The sequence below is a fragment of the Pogona vitticeps genome, chromosome 6, assembly GCF_051106095.1.
Source record: "Pogona vitticeps strain Pit_001003342236 chromosome 6, PviZW2.1, whole genome shotgun sequence".
NCBI classification, from domain to species: domain Eukaryota; kingdom Metazoa; phylum Chordata; class Lepidosauria; order Squamata; family Agamidae; genus Pogona; species Pogona vitticeps.
In genome coordinates this window covers 87,834,106-87,848,333 of record NC_135788.1, presented here as the reverse complement: position 1 = coordinate 87,848,333, position 14,228 = coordinate 87,834,106, and the positions used below count along the sequence as shown (strand labels likewise).

The 14,228-nt window shown below is 40.3% G+C and overlaps 1 protein-coding gene across 1 annotated transcript in view; it reads right to left on the bottom strand.

Moving 5' to 3' along the window:
* The window catches only part of SCN4A (sodium voltage-gated channel alpha subunit 4), a 107,965-nt gene extending 93,948 nt beyond the window's left edge, over positions 1–14,017 (bottom strand). Inside the window, exon 1 of the mRNA XM_020798034.3 lies at positions 13,932–14,017. The gene's annotated coding sequence lies outside the window, so the exon portion shown is untranslated. The remainder of the gene's footprint in view (positions 1–13,931) is intronic.
* Positions 14,018–14,228: the final 211 nt, after the last annotated feature.

The following is a 14,228-nucleotide window of genomic DNA, read 5'->3' as shown; positions in this document are numbered from 1 at the left end:
GTAATATAATATCGTAACCTCCTATCCTTGTGAGGCTATTGGTTGCCCTGGTCTAACATCATGACAATGAAGCTTCAATGATGCAATAATGGCTTCTGGCCTATGTTTAATCTGTGTTTGTTCATTGTGTTTTTAGATGTCTTAAAGGAAGATGTTAACATGGAAGTTAATGTTTTAAAATGGATCACCTGTTCGTTTTGGTGCCAGGTCAAAACCTTCCTGTTCCAGATGATTTTTAATTGAAATAATATCAACTGTGGGTCCTGATTAGGATTGCCAGATGTCAGGCAAAAGGAGGACATGTCCTCCTTTTTAGCCTAATGTCCTCCATCAGGCAGGCAAAGATAAAAACCTTTAAAATGTCAGGCTTTTGTATATTTTATTTTATAATTTTGGATGGGAGGAGGAGAGGTGGAAGGACCCCCTTCCCCCTGGCTTTCCCCGCCCCCACCTGCCCGCCCATCCCCGGTATTTTGAAAAAAAGCCCCCATTGATTTTTTTTTAATTTTTAACATGACTGTTTCTTGGTTGGTTCACTAAGAGACATTTATTGGCAGCTATTGTAATAAAATTGTATTGATTGTGGGTTTAATCTGGAATGATTCAAATGAAACATTCACTATGTCCCCCTTTGTCCTCCATTTTGTCTTTCTATGTCCTCCTTTTAGTACCCGTGTATCTGGCAACCCTAGTCCTGATGGCAATTTTTAGAGTACTGAATTTTTAATTGTATTTTAATTGTTTTATCTTTTTATCCATTTAAATTGTTGTAAGCCGCCCAGAGACCTTTGGGTGTGGGCAGAATATGTTAAATAAATAAATAAATAAATAAATAAATAAATAAATAAATAAATAAGTAAATAAGTAAATAAATAAGTAAATAAGTAAATAAGTAAATAAGTAAATAAGTAAATAAGTAAATATTTTGGCTGCTGTGGGTTTTTCAGGCTCTTTAGCCATGTTCTGAAGAGCCTTCAGAACACGGCCAAACAGCCCGAAAAACCCACAGCAACCAGCAGATCCCGGCCATAAAAGCCTTTGAGAATACAAATAAATATTTTAATTGTAATATATTGCTGGTCTTTGACCATAAATAAACAATGTATTGATTGATCTTTTTTAAATATCTACACACAATTCTGGCTGCCTTATTTCAATTATGTTGTGATGCAGGGAATTGAGAGGTTCACGCTGTTGTGCCATGTCTCCATTGAAGATCTAAGCAGATATATATATATATATTTGTTGACTTTAAATTTTTACTAGTTCCATTTTGGCTTTTCAAAACACACAGTTTTATAGGGAGAAACCCTCTGACATATGTTACAGCAGCAAGAAAGGATTCAGTGCCTTCCTTGAAACTTGCCAACGCTGGGCACTGTTTGCAGTCAGCCAAGCAGCCAGGCTGAGGATGAATTTTGTATTTGGCTGTTTTTCCAGCTGCTGTGGGCCATCAGAGAGTCAGGTTTCAGCAGCAAAATGACTCAGGTTATTCCTCCCAAGGAATGGGTGGAAGGGACAGAGGGAAGGAGGAGCACACAGGATGGAAGCAAGGCTCCGGCTGCCCACTGTGCCACTTGCCAGCCACACTTGTGGCTATCAGCCTACCTCACATGTAGGCCTAAGTCCAGAACTCTTTTCTCACACAGCTGCTTGTGGACATCCCAACAGTCTGCAGTCTGCCATTCCAGCGCAGAGGCTGAGGCCTATTTTGAATGAAAATAGTCTTTCTTTTCCAAAAGAAGGAACACTGTCTTGTTTTTCAGATAATGAAATATTGCAAAGCTAATGGCCTCACGCCATGCCGGGTGGCCATTTTGACACAGACCCTCAGAAAAAAAAAGAGTGGGAGGGAACACACGAGCCTTTGCATTAAAGGCCTATATGATAATGTATGTACATTTAAAAAGAATTATTATAACTGGAACAGAAAACTCTCCTCATAACAGGGAAGACTGGGACCATGTGACCTGCGAGCCTCCTCAGTCAGCTGTGCTGATACTAAGTGCTGTGGGGAACATTAAGGCCTGTACCCTTCTTCCCTATGGCTTTGTATCCTGAAAACAAAGTGGGACTGGAAAGCTCTTTAGACAGGACTGCAAGCAGGATAAACGTTTAGGACATTCCAGACAGTAATGAACACTGGAGGGCCTGGGCAGTAATTTTTGGTAATGGGAAACGGGGTTTAAACTTATCACAGTTTTCCTCTGTGGAGTGCTTAGTGTTTTCAGGTTTCAGTCCTGAGATTGAGATTTCAGATTTCTTGGATCTCAGATTATGGACCTGAAATCTCATGGAATGCAATATTGCTAACCTAGCAATTCAGATTTTAGAATTAATTCTCACGGCTTCAAAAAACATCACTTACACAGAATCACCCTTGTCTATTTCATTATGCTGTGTGCTCTAGAGTAGAGCTACTGTTATCTGAATTCATATACGCATTAGCCTTTAAGTCAGGGTGGGCAACCTCCAGAGGTCTGAAGGCTGAATTCACACAACGCTGGAACTTGGAGGAACACACCCACTCTTATGCTCCACCCACCCAAAATTAATTAATTAATCCCACCTTTCTCCTGAATTTTTTTTTTAAACTGAAGGAGTCACTTCACATCTTCTAGTTGCCAAAATGCATATTTTGAAAGAAAGCCTACAAGAATTAGAGTGTGAGTGTGGGAAGAGGAGGGGCTGGGCTCCCTCCAAAATGGGGAACTTGTTTCTCACACCTTCTAGAGGTCATAAAGAGGTTTTTTGAACAATAATTTTTATTTCTACAACTGCATTAACTTGCAGTCCCTGACCGAGCATAATTCAAGCTGTATGATTTGGCCTATAAACATTGAAACACCTGAAGTGTATATTAGCCAAAGTGCTGCCTTTTCCTTCACAAACACCCACTGGAGCATTATGATAGGTCTCTGAAGCTCTGCTCCAGATTGCACCATATTCTGAAGTAAGATGTGCCATGAATGGAGGAAAGATGGGTTCTACTATAACTTTGTGCCTTGGAATTCCATAGGTTTCCCTGCAGCTTTTGCTGGGTTCTCCCACCTCTGTATTATATGGATATTTGTTACATTTCCAAAGGGACCCAGGACAATGTAAAATAATAAAGTTGAAACAGCATAAAACCAAGACTCACAGGAACAAACAAAAAGTAAAAACAGCACTCAATAAAATTTTATGCAATAAACTGAATGCTCAATCAATTTTTTAAAGATGCAAGTAGCAGCCCCAGTGCATTGAGCAAGAAGTGATAATTACAAAGATAAAGCAGAGCCTTTAAAAAACACTAGCCTGCTATTAATATTAGGAGAGAATCCCACATAGAGTACCATTCTTATGACTCTGGAAAATTGCCTCCTTTTTACAAAACAGAACTATAACACAGCAAGAGGCAATATCTTTCTTTAATTGCTTCACTGCTCTTGCTAAATTTGCCACCATACTGTATTTCAAGGTGCAATTAACATCAGACCTGGTTTTGTTGATCCAACTCATTGGTAAAAGGCATATCGAAACAATTAAACAAAACAAACCTCAAGGGGACAAAGATGGCTAAATGAAAGGTTTAAAGAAATGGCACAGCAATATTACATTTTCCTGTTAAAAGTGCTTTTTGCTTTTAAAACAAAACATATGCTTCTCACGCATCTTAAACAGGGATTTCACTCCTGGTAGCCCCCATGAAATGAAAATCTACATATAAACAATGAAGACAGAGAATGTGCATGACATGTTTGTTCTAAAGGCAAAAGGGTGCTTTAAAGGTAAAAATGCACAACTGATCTGTTTTCTTTATTAAATGCTTCAGCATTCGAATAGCAAAGCATCTTCCCCCCCCCCAGCTTCAGGGTGTTTGGCCCTTGGACTTGCAGAAGTGCCTTGTTTTTGCTGTAAGTTCTTGTAAAGCTTGTTACTATACACTCCAGTGGTCAAACTGCATCCTACATGAAGGGCATTAAACCATTCCTAGCTTTCTTTGGGGGGGGGGGGAGTGGTTGTAGGGTACCTAATCCAAATCAGAATCTGTACTGATGGTACAGACATTCTACCCCACATTGTGACTGGGGAGCAAGAATTTCCTTCTTTCCTCCCTGTATCATTTTAAAAATGTAACACCCGCTACTCCAGGCTCAGAAAACCGAGCATGTTTGAAGGCAAATGGCTTCTTATCAAGAATAGCACTGTTTTAGGCAAGAAGCTAACCTTTTTTAAAAAAAGAGTGGATAACTTATGGTTGTTGTGAGCTTTAAAGTGCATTTGTTAATACAGTAATATATAGTATATTATTCAGTATATATATTGAAACTTGAGTGAGTGAGTGTGGATAAAATAGGTTTACAATAAATAAACAAATAAATAAAAGTTCTGTCTAATCTTCCAGCACTATTATTTTCTGATGACACAGCCATGCTAGTATTCCTTCTTAAGAAAGATCTAAACGATTGGCTTTCAATCTTGTCAGTTGCTGGAACTTGAGTCATAGGCCTCTTTCTCCTGCTTTTGCTATTTACAGATGGGTCCTGGAAGCAGCTTCTTCTGTGAAATCAAGGGTACAACCACACATTGGGGGAAATGCAAATTGGGGAAAATGCAAATGAGACTGCTGTGAAGTCACACCTGGGAAGTCTGAGAGGGTGGTTATAAGTTGGAATTGATTTGATGGCACATAATTACTATTATTATTAATTAAGGATTGTTAATCAACAATTATGTACAGAATAGGGAGAAATAAAATGCAGTTCTTATGAAAGTGCTTCTGTGAGTGCATGTTAGCTGGGACAGTTCCTACGCCTTTTTTCAATCTTCCCCATTGTTATTGGGTTTTTTAAGAATTCAGGCTCTCCAGAGTAAAAAAACCTTTGAGCCAAATTTCCATCACTAGACTGAACTATAGGAGGGAGAAGAGCCAAAAATCCTCATGTCAATAAAAATGTTGCTTTCAATATATTGTATTTATATCTATTGTTTAAATCACAATTTGAATTCTGCATCCATTGACTGTGGAAAATTTATTTATTTATTTATTTATTTATTTATTTATTTATTTATTTATTTATTTATTTATTTATATGCAGCCTTTCTCCTAAGGATCAAAGGCAGCTTACAGTATTAAAAGAAACAAAGTTAAAAAGTCAAATAATAAATTCCTATGATATTTAAAAAGAATTAAACATATATATTAAAACTCGTAAGACAAACAACATTAAAACACAAATAAAATACAGAATAAAATGATCCCTCAGAAAACTCCCCTTGGTCAACCAGTCATTTAGAAGAAGGCCTGCCTGAAGAGAAAGGGATATACAATTTGGACCTAAGCCATTTAGGGCTTTGTAGGTTAAACCCAGCACTTTGAATTGTGCCTGGAAACAGATCAGCAGCCAGTGTTCCTTGTAATCTGCCCCAGTTAATAGTCTGGCTGTGGCATTTTGGACACACTGGGGTTTCCAAACACTTTCCAAAGGCAGCCCCACATACAGTGTGTTACAGTAATCTAGTCAAGAAATAACTAAAGCACGTGTCACTATTGTCAGATATGACCTCTCAAGGAACAGGCACAGCTAGCACACTAGTTTCAATTGTGCAAAGGCACTCCTTATTGCCTCAGCAATACTCAGTGTGGAAGCAGCTATGGTCGAATATCCACAACACTTCTCACTATGAATAGGGTGCATTTTCCCCACTGCTGTGTAACTGCATGTAAGCAGGTGACATGTGCTGGAGTAAATGGTTAGGGTTGTGAGGACAGAGGACAGAACTTCAAGGCAACTTGTATCTAAGCCCTGTTCATTTTATCCGAGTGCGTTAAAAGGCAATTTGAAAACAGTGAGTCCCACACCTAAAAATGTGCCTGCAACCTAATGCCACTTGGCCAAGTCCATTTCCGTCTGTGGTTTTGATGGCAGGCATTATTCCATCAAACTTCCTGCTCTCAAACCTGCACAAAGAACCCCCCTCCACTTTCCGGGATTATCTGATGCCCTGAAGGAAGCTGACTTAGCTGCTTGCTGCTGAGAATTTTATCTGTGGAGGCGAAACAGGAGCCAATATTAAAATGCCCATCCGGAGCACAGGTTTAAAAAGCAACAGCAGGGCATAACCCAGGACTTAAGGACTCCTAGCTACAGAATAAATTGTACTCAGATTTAAATGCAAGGAAGAAGTTAAAGCTAGATACCCCAAAATACTTAATTTGAGAAAAGCTTTTGAAATCCATGAGCCTTACTCCCAAGTGTGTGTGCTTAGGAAGAGTGTTGAGTGGGTAAGATCTGTTCTACTCCTCAGTCTTTAACCACCTCACTATCCCATAGCGGCCTACCAACTTTCAGCAAAACAATTACCACAGCTAAATTAAACTTCTAGTTTCCAGAAACGGCAAGTAATCTTGAGATAGAATGCTTTACGATTTGAGCAGTACACAAATACTTTTTGTTTATACAGGTACTGGCATCTGTTCACAAGCTCTGATGAAATAAATGCTGGAGGTTCGTAACCATCTCTGACAGGGGCATTAATCTTTAGACAAGCAGTGCTCCAGGAGAAGAATGCAGGCTTTTTTTGTTTGCAGGAGCTTTGAATTCTGCTCATCTGTCTCTACATTCCCAGCTGGCACTCTTAGTTTTCCATTGTAAGTTATGTTCCAGATTCTGCAGTTCAGTTGTAGCCACTGAGGACCAATCAAGAGCTGCTGTTTGCAAGGTAGCCTGTATACCAAAATGCAAGGGCACATAGGCTTTGTTATCAGCGGTTTAAGTGTTGCCCTTCTTCTATACAGCTGTTACAGGTGCAACAACACTTTTATCTTTTGCATCTGGGAATTCTTCTTATTGATCCTAGCTGACTGGGGCATTCTGGGAGTTGTGTTTCAAGACAGAGAATTTTTTTCAACTATAGGATACAACTACAGTCACAATTTACTTTGTTACCGGTGCCTTTAATAGGATCTTGATCTGCAAAAGTTAGCAGGTTATAAATGTTTATTATCTGGCATAAAAAAAACTTCAGCTGTTGATTTCACAAAGTGGCAGTGGATGGGATTAGAATAAAATGTTTGAACCAGCAGAACCAACAGGGGCTAGAAATAAAAATGTAGCTTAAACACAGTTAAAACAATATGATTTCCAGCAATGGCCCATGTTCAGTTTCTGCCATACACCATTGTAACTTAGTTGAATATAAAAATAAATGCACCCAATTGACCCCTTCAGAAAGTAAACTAATGACAGATGTTTCTGCCCATAACTCCAGTCTTACCAGTCTTTTTTCTTTACATCTGCGCTGCTATTTCTTTCTGTACCATCTTGCCTAATTACAAAACTGCTTGATCTCAAAAGCTTCCTAGTTTGACCATTTCTTGCCTGACCATAGATTACAGAATTTGTTGGTAGGGTTGCCAGATTGTTCACTCATTTCTTTGGAGCATATTTAACAACAGCTTAAGGTACAGATATTAGCAAGTGATAATCATTATCTTTTACCTACCAAAGCAAGAGGCTTTTAAAGCAGGGATGGGAAATCTCGAACCTACAGGCCAAATCTGGCCGGCCAGCCCTGCCCATCCACCCATGACCCAGAAGTGAGAGAAGGTAGGAGAGCTGATGTGCTTTGACCTCAGAACTATGGTTCAATCAGCTTCACTCCAGGAAGAGTGGAGAAAGCAATTCACTCCAGGATTCAGCTGTGGCCACTCCCAAAGGGTTGCAGCATGGTGCCAATCCATCCCCCACCACAACAAAGTTGTCTCCCTGTTCTAGGGGGAAATGCTGCAGAAATGTTTTAAACAAACACATCTATAAAGTAGGTCCTACTCTCCTGCCAAAATAAATAAGCAGGGGCTGAAAATTACATTTGAAGCTTCCTTATGCTAAGTTGTATTACTGTTCTTTTAGCCCACTCCTGTCCATGTAACCTACTCTTTTTTAAAAAATAAATAAATTGTAACCATTTTTAATGCTGCTCTGCCACCTGCTGTCATTTCATTGTATATAGTTTATTATTGTATTGTTGCATTTCTACTCTGCACATGAAAGTTGTGGTTTAATGAGAAATAGGGGTGGGCGAGTGGGGTTCAAGAAAATGGCATCAACAAAAGGGTCAAAGTACTGTATTATTCTGGACCTCACCCTCTTCACATCTGTGCTTCTTGGTTTTTTCTAATTTCATTGTAATAAATAAAGGTTTTTCTAATTTCATTGTAATAAATACAGGTTAAATAAAGGTTTATTTAAAGGGCAGGAGATAAATAACTTATGTCAATTTATTTATTTATCTATCCCACTTTTCTCTCTAAACTAGGAATTAAGGTGGCTGAACAAAAAAAATAACTAAAAAGGTACAGATAAAACCATTAAAAGTTAAAATGTCAAAACACAATTAAGCAAATTATATTACTAAAACACACATTAATTAAAATGTATTTTTAAATACATCAATAAAAAGTAGAGCACTTATCCATTAAAATTCCTTATTTAGCAAGCAGTCAGTAGCTAAATAATAATTACATATCATCAAGTCAATTCCAACTTATGGCAACCCTTTCCAGGATTTTCTAGGTACAGAATACTCAGCAGTGATCTTCCATTCCCTTCTTCTGTACAGCTTGCCCAAGGCTACATATGCTGGTTATTGTCCCAGGAGATACAGGAACTGAACTCTCACTGAGCCAGCTTGAATAGCTAAAAGTCTAACCAAACAGAGATTGCCTTCTCAGAAATATGACTCATACCCTGAGTTATTTTTCTGGTTTGTAGAAAGAGAAACAAACCAGAGAAGAAAATGTCATTCAGGCAGTATGATAAACTGGGATAGCCAGAAAAAGATTATAATTTTAAACTGGGGTGTTGAAAAGCAGTTTTTTTCAAGGTCCTGGGCCTCTGGTGCCTAGCAGTGTGATACACAAACCACACCAAGAGTGATTGGGCAGTGTGTGCCAGCAAACTAGTCATCACCAATATACCAAGGTTCCCATTGCTTGTCCCATGCAGCCACAGTCAGAAGCTGGAGGCAAACAAGCAGGAAGCCTATTATTTCCTTTCTATCTTGCTTGCTTTCCAAAAAGAATGCAGCTGGTGAGTTTTGGAAGCTGAACACTACTTGTAACATACAGTGGACAAACTGAAAATGTTCCAAGCCTCTGTTCCTAAAACAGATGGCAAGGAACTCCCACTCCAAGTTACTTATGGCTTGGATATACTGTAAAACAGGGGAACCTAACCTTGGGTCCCTGGCATCATAGGCATCCTTCAGTCTTGAGAGACTATGGTAACATGCTCTGAATCGAGGAGTGTCCCTGGATGTTCTTAGATTACAACTCAGAGAAATCCTGGCCAGCACAGCTAGTGGTGAAGGCTTCTGGAAGTTGCAGCCCAAGAACATCAGGGTACCCAAGGTTGAGAGCCACTGCTGTAAAGGGTTTCAGCTATATCTGATGAAATGTCCTCTTCTACAGAACTACTAAATGCGAAAGAGCCCTGTTGTGGACTCCATGGGGCCACCCTGGTTCTTAGAATTCTTACAGGGAATTCTTAGCACTTCAAAAAAGTACACTTTCCAGAGGGCTGTGTAAATTAAAATTGATAAAAGAACAGGTAGGACCAGAGAATCACCTTTTCAGAGCCACTTTACAGTACTGGTTCCCAGCTATTTTGGCATCACATCTCCCCTTTGATTTTTCAGAAAATCTCATGCCTTCCCCCTGCCCCTCTATATTGTCCTCATCCAGCTTAATGCAATTTTTTTTAAAAGTTTATAAATTTTCTGTTCCTTTCCATATCCTCACTGTTTAATGCACAATCTCCTTTACGTCAAAAAATAATTTTTATTGTATGAATTTTAAAAATAAAGTCATTTGTTCAAGCTGAAGAAAACACTTTCCATTGTGAATATCACATCGTCCTATATTCTGCCTCGAATTTCTTCATTTGGGAACCAGCGGAATAAAACAGAACATGAACCCTGACTTCCTGGCTGTAAATTCCATTTTCAGTGCCAGAATTAAATCTTTGAATGTGCTAAGTCATCCGAAAGTGCCTCTGACCATATGGAGGATGCTCTTTCTATCCACTGAGAACTGTGATGAATGTCCCCATAACTGGTATTAGAATGACTGGAATGTATGACTTCCGTACAGGCATTAGCCCAGTACGTCTTATTTCAAGCAGTGAGCATTGCTCCTGATGTTGCTTATCCCCATGGAGGAAAGATAGTACATAGACCAAAATAATCAAATTTAATTTATTTAAAGATCTGAACAGAAGTTCATTTTATTTAAGGATTTGGATGGAAGTTCCTTGAAACTGATCAAGATACTTTTATTCACCAAGACAGCTGAATGATTTCAAAGGGATCCCTACTATTGTGGAAAGGAAGGCATACCTAACCCCACAAAACACCACAGGGAAAAAAATTGTACAAGAAATGGGTCATGATAACTCCAGTTAAGTGAGGCAGTATTTTCCCCCTTCTAACTGGTCAAACCTGTTACCTTCTCATAGGCATCCTTCAGTCTCAAGAGACTATGGTAATGTGCTTTGTACGGAGGACTTGGAACAGCGTCTAGTGTTTTGACGCTGTACGCAAAGCTGGAGTATCCTCTCCAGGGCACGAAGCCTGGGTAAAATAATATGGAGGATAGGCTGTTACCCAACCAGCAAATCCCCCCTCTCCAACGTCACTGAAATACTCCAATGGAAAGGCAAGAGCCAATACAACTGGTGTTGACAGAATGACACGAACTGCCTCTGGGACTCCGGTTCTGGATTTTGCCTCGAGGTTAACTCCTGAAGCCTTTTCCATCGGTGGATATAGCCACAAGGCAGTGGAGGTTTGGAATCAGAGTTTTCCTTCTCCTAGATAGGCTGCCTTCCAAGGCTGATGAGTCCCACCTACCCAGCCTGTTCCCTCATGGCATGGACGACGATGGCGGTGCCTCACTGGGGGTTTGAAATCAGAGTTTTCCTTCTCCTCGATGGGCTGCCTTCCAGGGCTGATGAGTCCCACCTACCCGGCCTGCTCCCTGTTACCTGCTACATAGTATGCTATTTCACCTAATCTGAAATGCTGCAGCCAGATGTTCAGCATGTGACGTCTTTGTTACAATACCTACTGGTGGTCAGGCAGAGCCAGTTTAAATGTCAGAGCTCAGTCTAGCACACCACTGCTAACCACAGGTCTGTTTTTTGGGGAACAGCTCAGAATGCCAGCTATGAACTATGCAGCCGTATCTGAATTAGGAGAGGGATATCTGAAATAGTGTGTTTACTGTTATCAGCCCATTTAAGGAGTTTGGGAGTCGGAGCCTGAGGATTGTCTGAATAGTAGGAATTATGACATCATCTACCAGTAGCCCCTCACATTTCCCTGTTTTCATTGTGCTTAATTGCAGTACTTGCAGTGGTTTGGAAATACATTTATTTTCACAGGAACAATGTATTATTGCAAGCTAGTGCTGCCACAACATACAATGTTTAAAAGTGGTTTGTTCTTCAATGATCACCAAGAACTATTAACTTCACAAAAGATCTGTCTCTCTTTTGTTGACATGGAATCCAGTTGCCTGCATTTTTTAGATTTATGGAGAGGTCTGGCTATCAGGAGCTATTACTATAAGTATCTACAATATCAAATTTATCAGTATATCACAGCTAGACAAAGGTCAATTTTGGGGTATAATTTAAAATGCAAGCTATGAACTATGAAGTTGTATATGGGTTAGGGTGGGCATATTTGAAATACCACACTTTCTGTTATCAGCCTGCTTGAAGAGTCTGGTCATCTATCACCACGAGAGGCATTGTTGATAGGATCATGAGAGAGATTCTTATGTTTTCGGTGGCCACTCCAAGCCTTGTTATGCCAGGGGCTTGCCAAGAGAGATGACATTGACTTCTTTTTGCTGCCCTTCCATCAGCAGACAAATACCTCTTTATTTGAACAGGGCTTTGAAATCTAAACTGAACTATAGTTGACAGAACCTGTTGTTTATTTTTACTGAAGTGCTTCTGCTTATGTTTATTAAATCCTGTTTTTATGGTTTAGTTGCATTCCCCCCCCCTCAGTTTTTATTATTGCTAGCCTCCTTGAGTGCTGGTTGATGTTGTTGTTTGTTCAGGATGGTAGTTTGAGAAATAAAAATGAACAATATAGCAGTCTCATACTTTAGATCATGCAAACAGCTGTGTGGGTCACAGTAATAAAAAAATGTAAGAAACATCTTAGCTCATCACAGACTCAACACCAGCTGCTGCAGATAGCTAGTTCCTCCCTTTCCCGCGCGATCTTCCCTATGACATGTTTTCTCCATCCTCTCCCCATCCCCCTCCACTCCCAACCCTTTGCCCAGCCCAAGGGGAGTTTGCATCAGTATCTCAGCTTGAAATGTAGTGTGTCCTTGCCTGGTGCATTATGGACTCTAAGCCCTTGGGCAATACACAGAAACTGTATCCCTTCTCCGTCAGTGAGCCAAGGAGGAAGATCCAAACATATAATATCCTCAACAACCAGGTGGTAAAAAATAGGGTCCCCCAGTTCTACTTTAAACAGTAAAAACACTCATGAAAACACTCTACTGAACAAATAAGCAAACGAATTTAGTGAAAATTGGTGTGCCAAAGAATCTGGGAAATATTCACGGAGAAACAAAAATTTGCTCACAAGACCAAACAAAAAATAAAAATTATATTTTAAGAATGCTCATTTGCACACAAACAAACACACATGTTCACAGATATATCTGTATACATATATATAAATATCAGTCCAAAAATTTGTTCTGAAAGGTAAGCAAGGGTGGGACATGAGTAGTAAACAACAGAGGGGAAAAAGAGTGCCTCTGAGGACAGGGTGCCTTCCATATTCTCACAACCATTCCTGACTGGCCCACCTGTTCTTTAAGATTAGATAATTTCCAGACTAAACACTTTAGAAAGTTTGAATTCTGTCAATGTTTCATCATAGATGAAAGCTAAAAAGCAGCCCCAGAGCCGTGCAGTCATAGATTGCCCTCCAAGGAAAGAAAGGGTAAGGGCAACTTCTAGAACTCTCCAAGGGTGTGATTTGCCTTTTAAACAGATAACAAGACCACCGTCTGGTGTTTCACACTGTAAAATACCAGTTTTGAAAACTGAAAATAGACTTCTAACTACTCAGTGTTTCAGTGTGGGGAATGGCATTTTGGGTCATAGATACAGAAAACTAGCTCTTTAACCTGCTGAAATTGATAGAATCCAGCTTTTAGGGTTCAGAGCATGTTTCTCTGTTTCTAAATGTTATCCTAGCAGACTGCAACTTAAGAGCCCTTTCATATCCCCCCTCACAACCCGTGTGGCCTGGGTTTATATTTAGAGTGATAGATGAAGACGGCAGGAGCTGAGGGCATTTCTGGTTTTAAAGCCAAGATTCTAGTCATCCTCCGAAGCAAGGAGAAGATGGACTCTTGGCTCTTCTCGCCTTACAGCCCTGCTACTCTTACAAGCCTGTCGCAGGTTCTTTGCCATTCCCATCCTAGTCCTGGCTGTTAAATCTGGGCCACACCGTCCCTCCTGTCAACTTTGTTTATAGCCCATGTACACCACCCCCTCAATACACACCACAAACTTCCTTGAACAATTCCCCCCCCCCTCACCCACTCTCCTCTTCTCTTACATGTTTTTCTTACATGAGGGGCAGGGACCTGAGAGAAACCAGCAGTCATGTGGAGTCTGACACAGCCAAACACTCTTTTAGGCAAAGGAGTCACAGCAGCACCAACAGCAGCACATAACTTTCACATAGGTCTGTAAAAGCCAAACATGAATAATAACCAGCAACGCAAGGGAATGCGGAGGTTAATAAATTCGTTCTACTCTAATGAAGAAAAGGGGCAAAGAGACAAATTCTGAGGCACAGAAACCGTCAGGCAGCAGCTGGAGATTTCATTGCCTACTTACTGTTTGATGGAGTGAGTAATATCCCAAAGAAAAAGACCTTTTAGGGTCCAATTTTTCACTCCCCTCAGACTTGTCGAGAGTGGGAGCCTCAGGCCGAGCTGCTGCCTGTTGGCAGAACAGCTGCTGCTGCCTTCAAATGGTCATGCTGAAACCTGAGGACCGAAGGGTTCTTCAGGTAGCATCGTCCTCTCTTGGCTTTGGCACTCACCCTTCTGGGCAGCTGGTCAAGTATCAGATAGTTCCTGCAACCCTGCAGCTCCATCTTGTCGTGCGGGTGGATGGTACAGCCATCCAAGA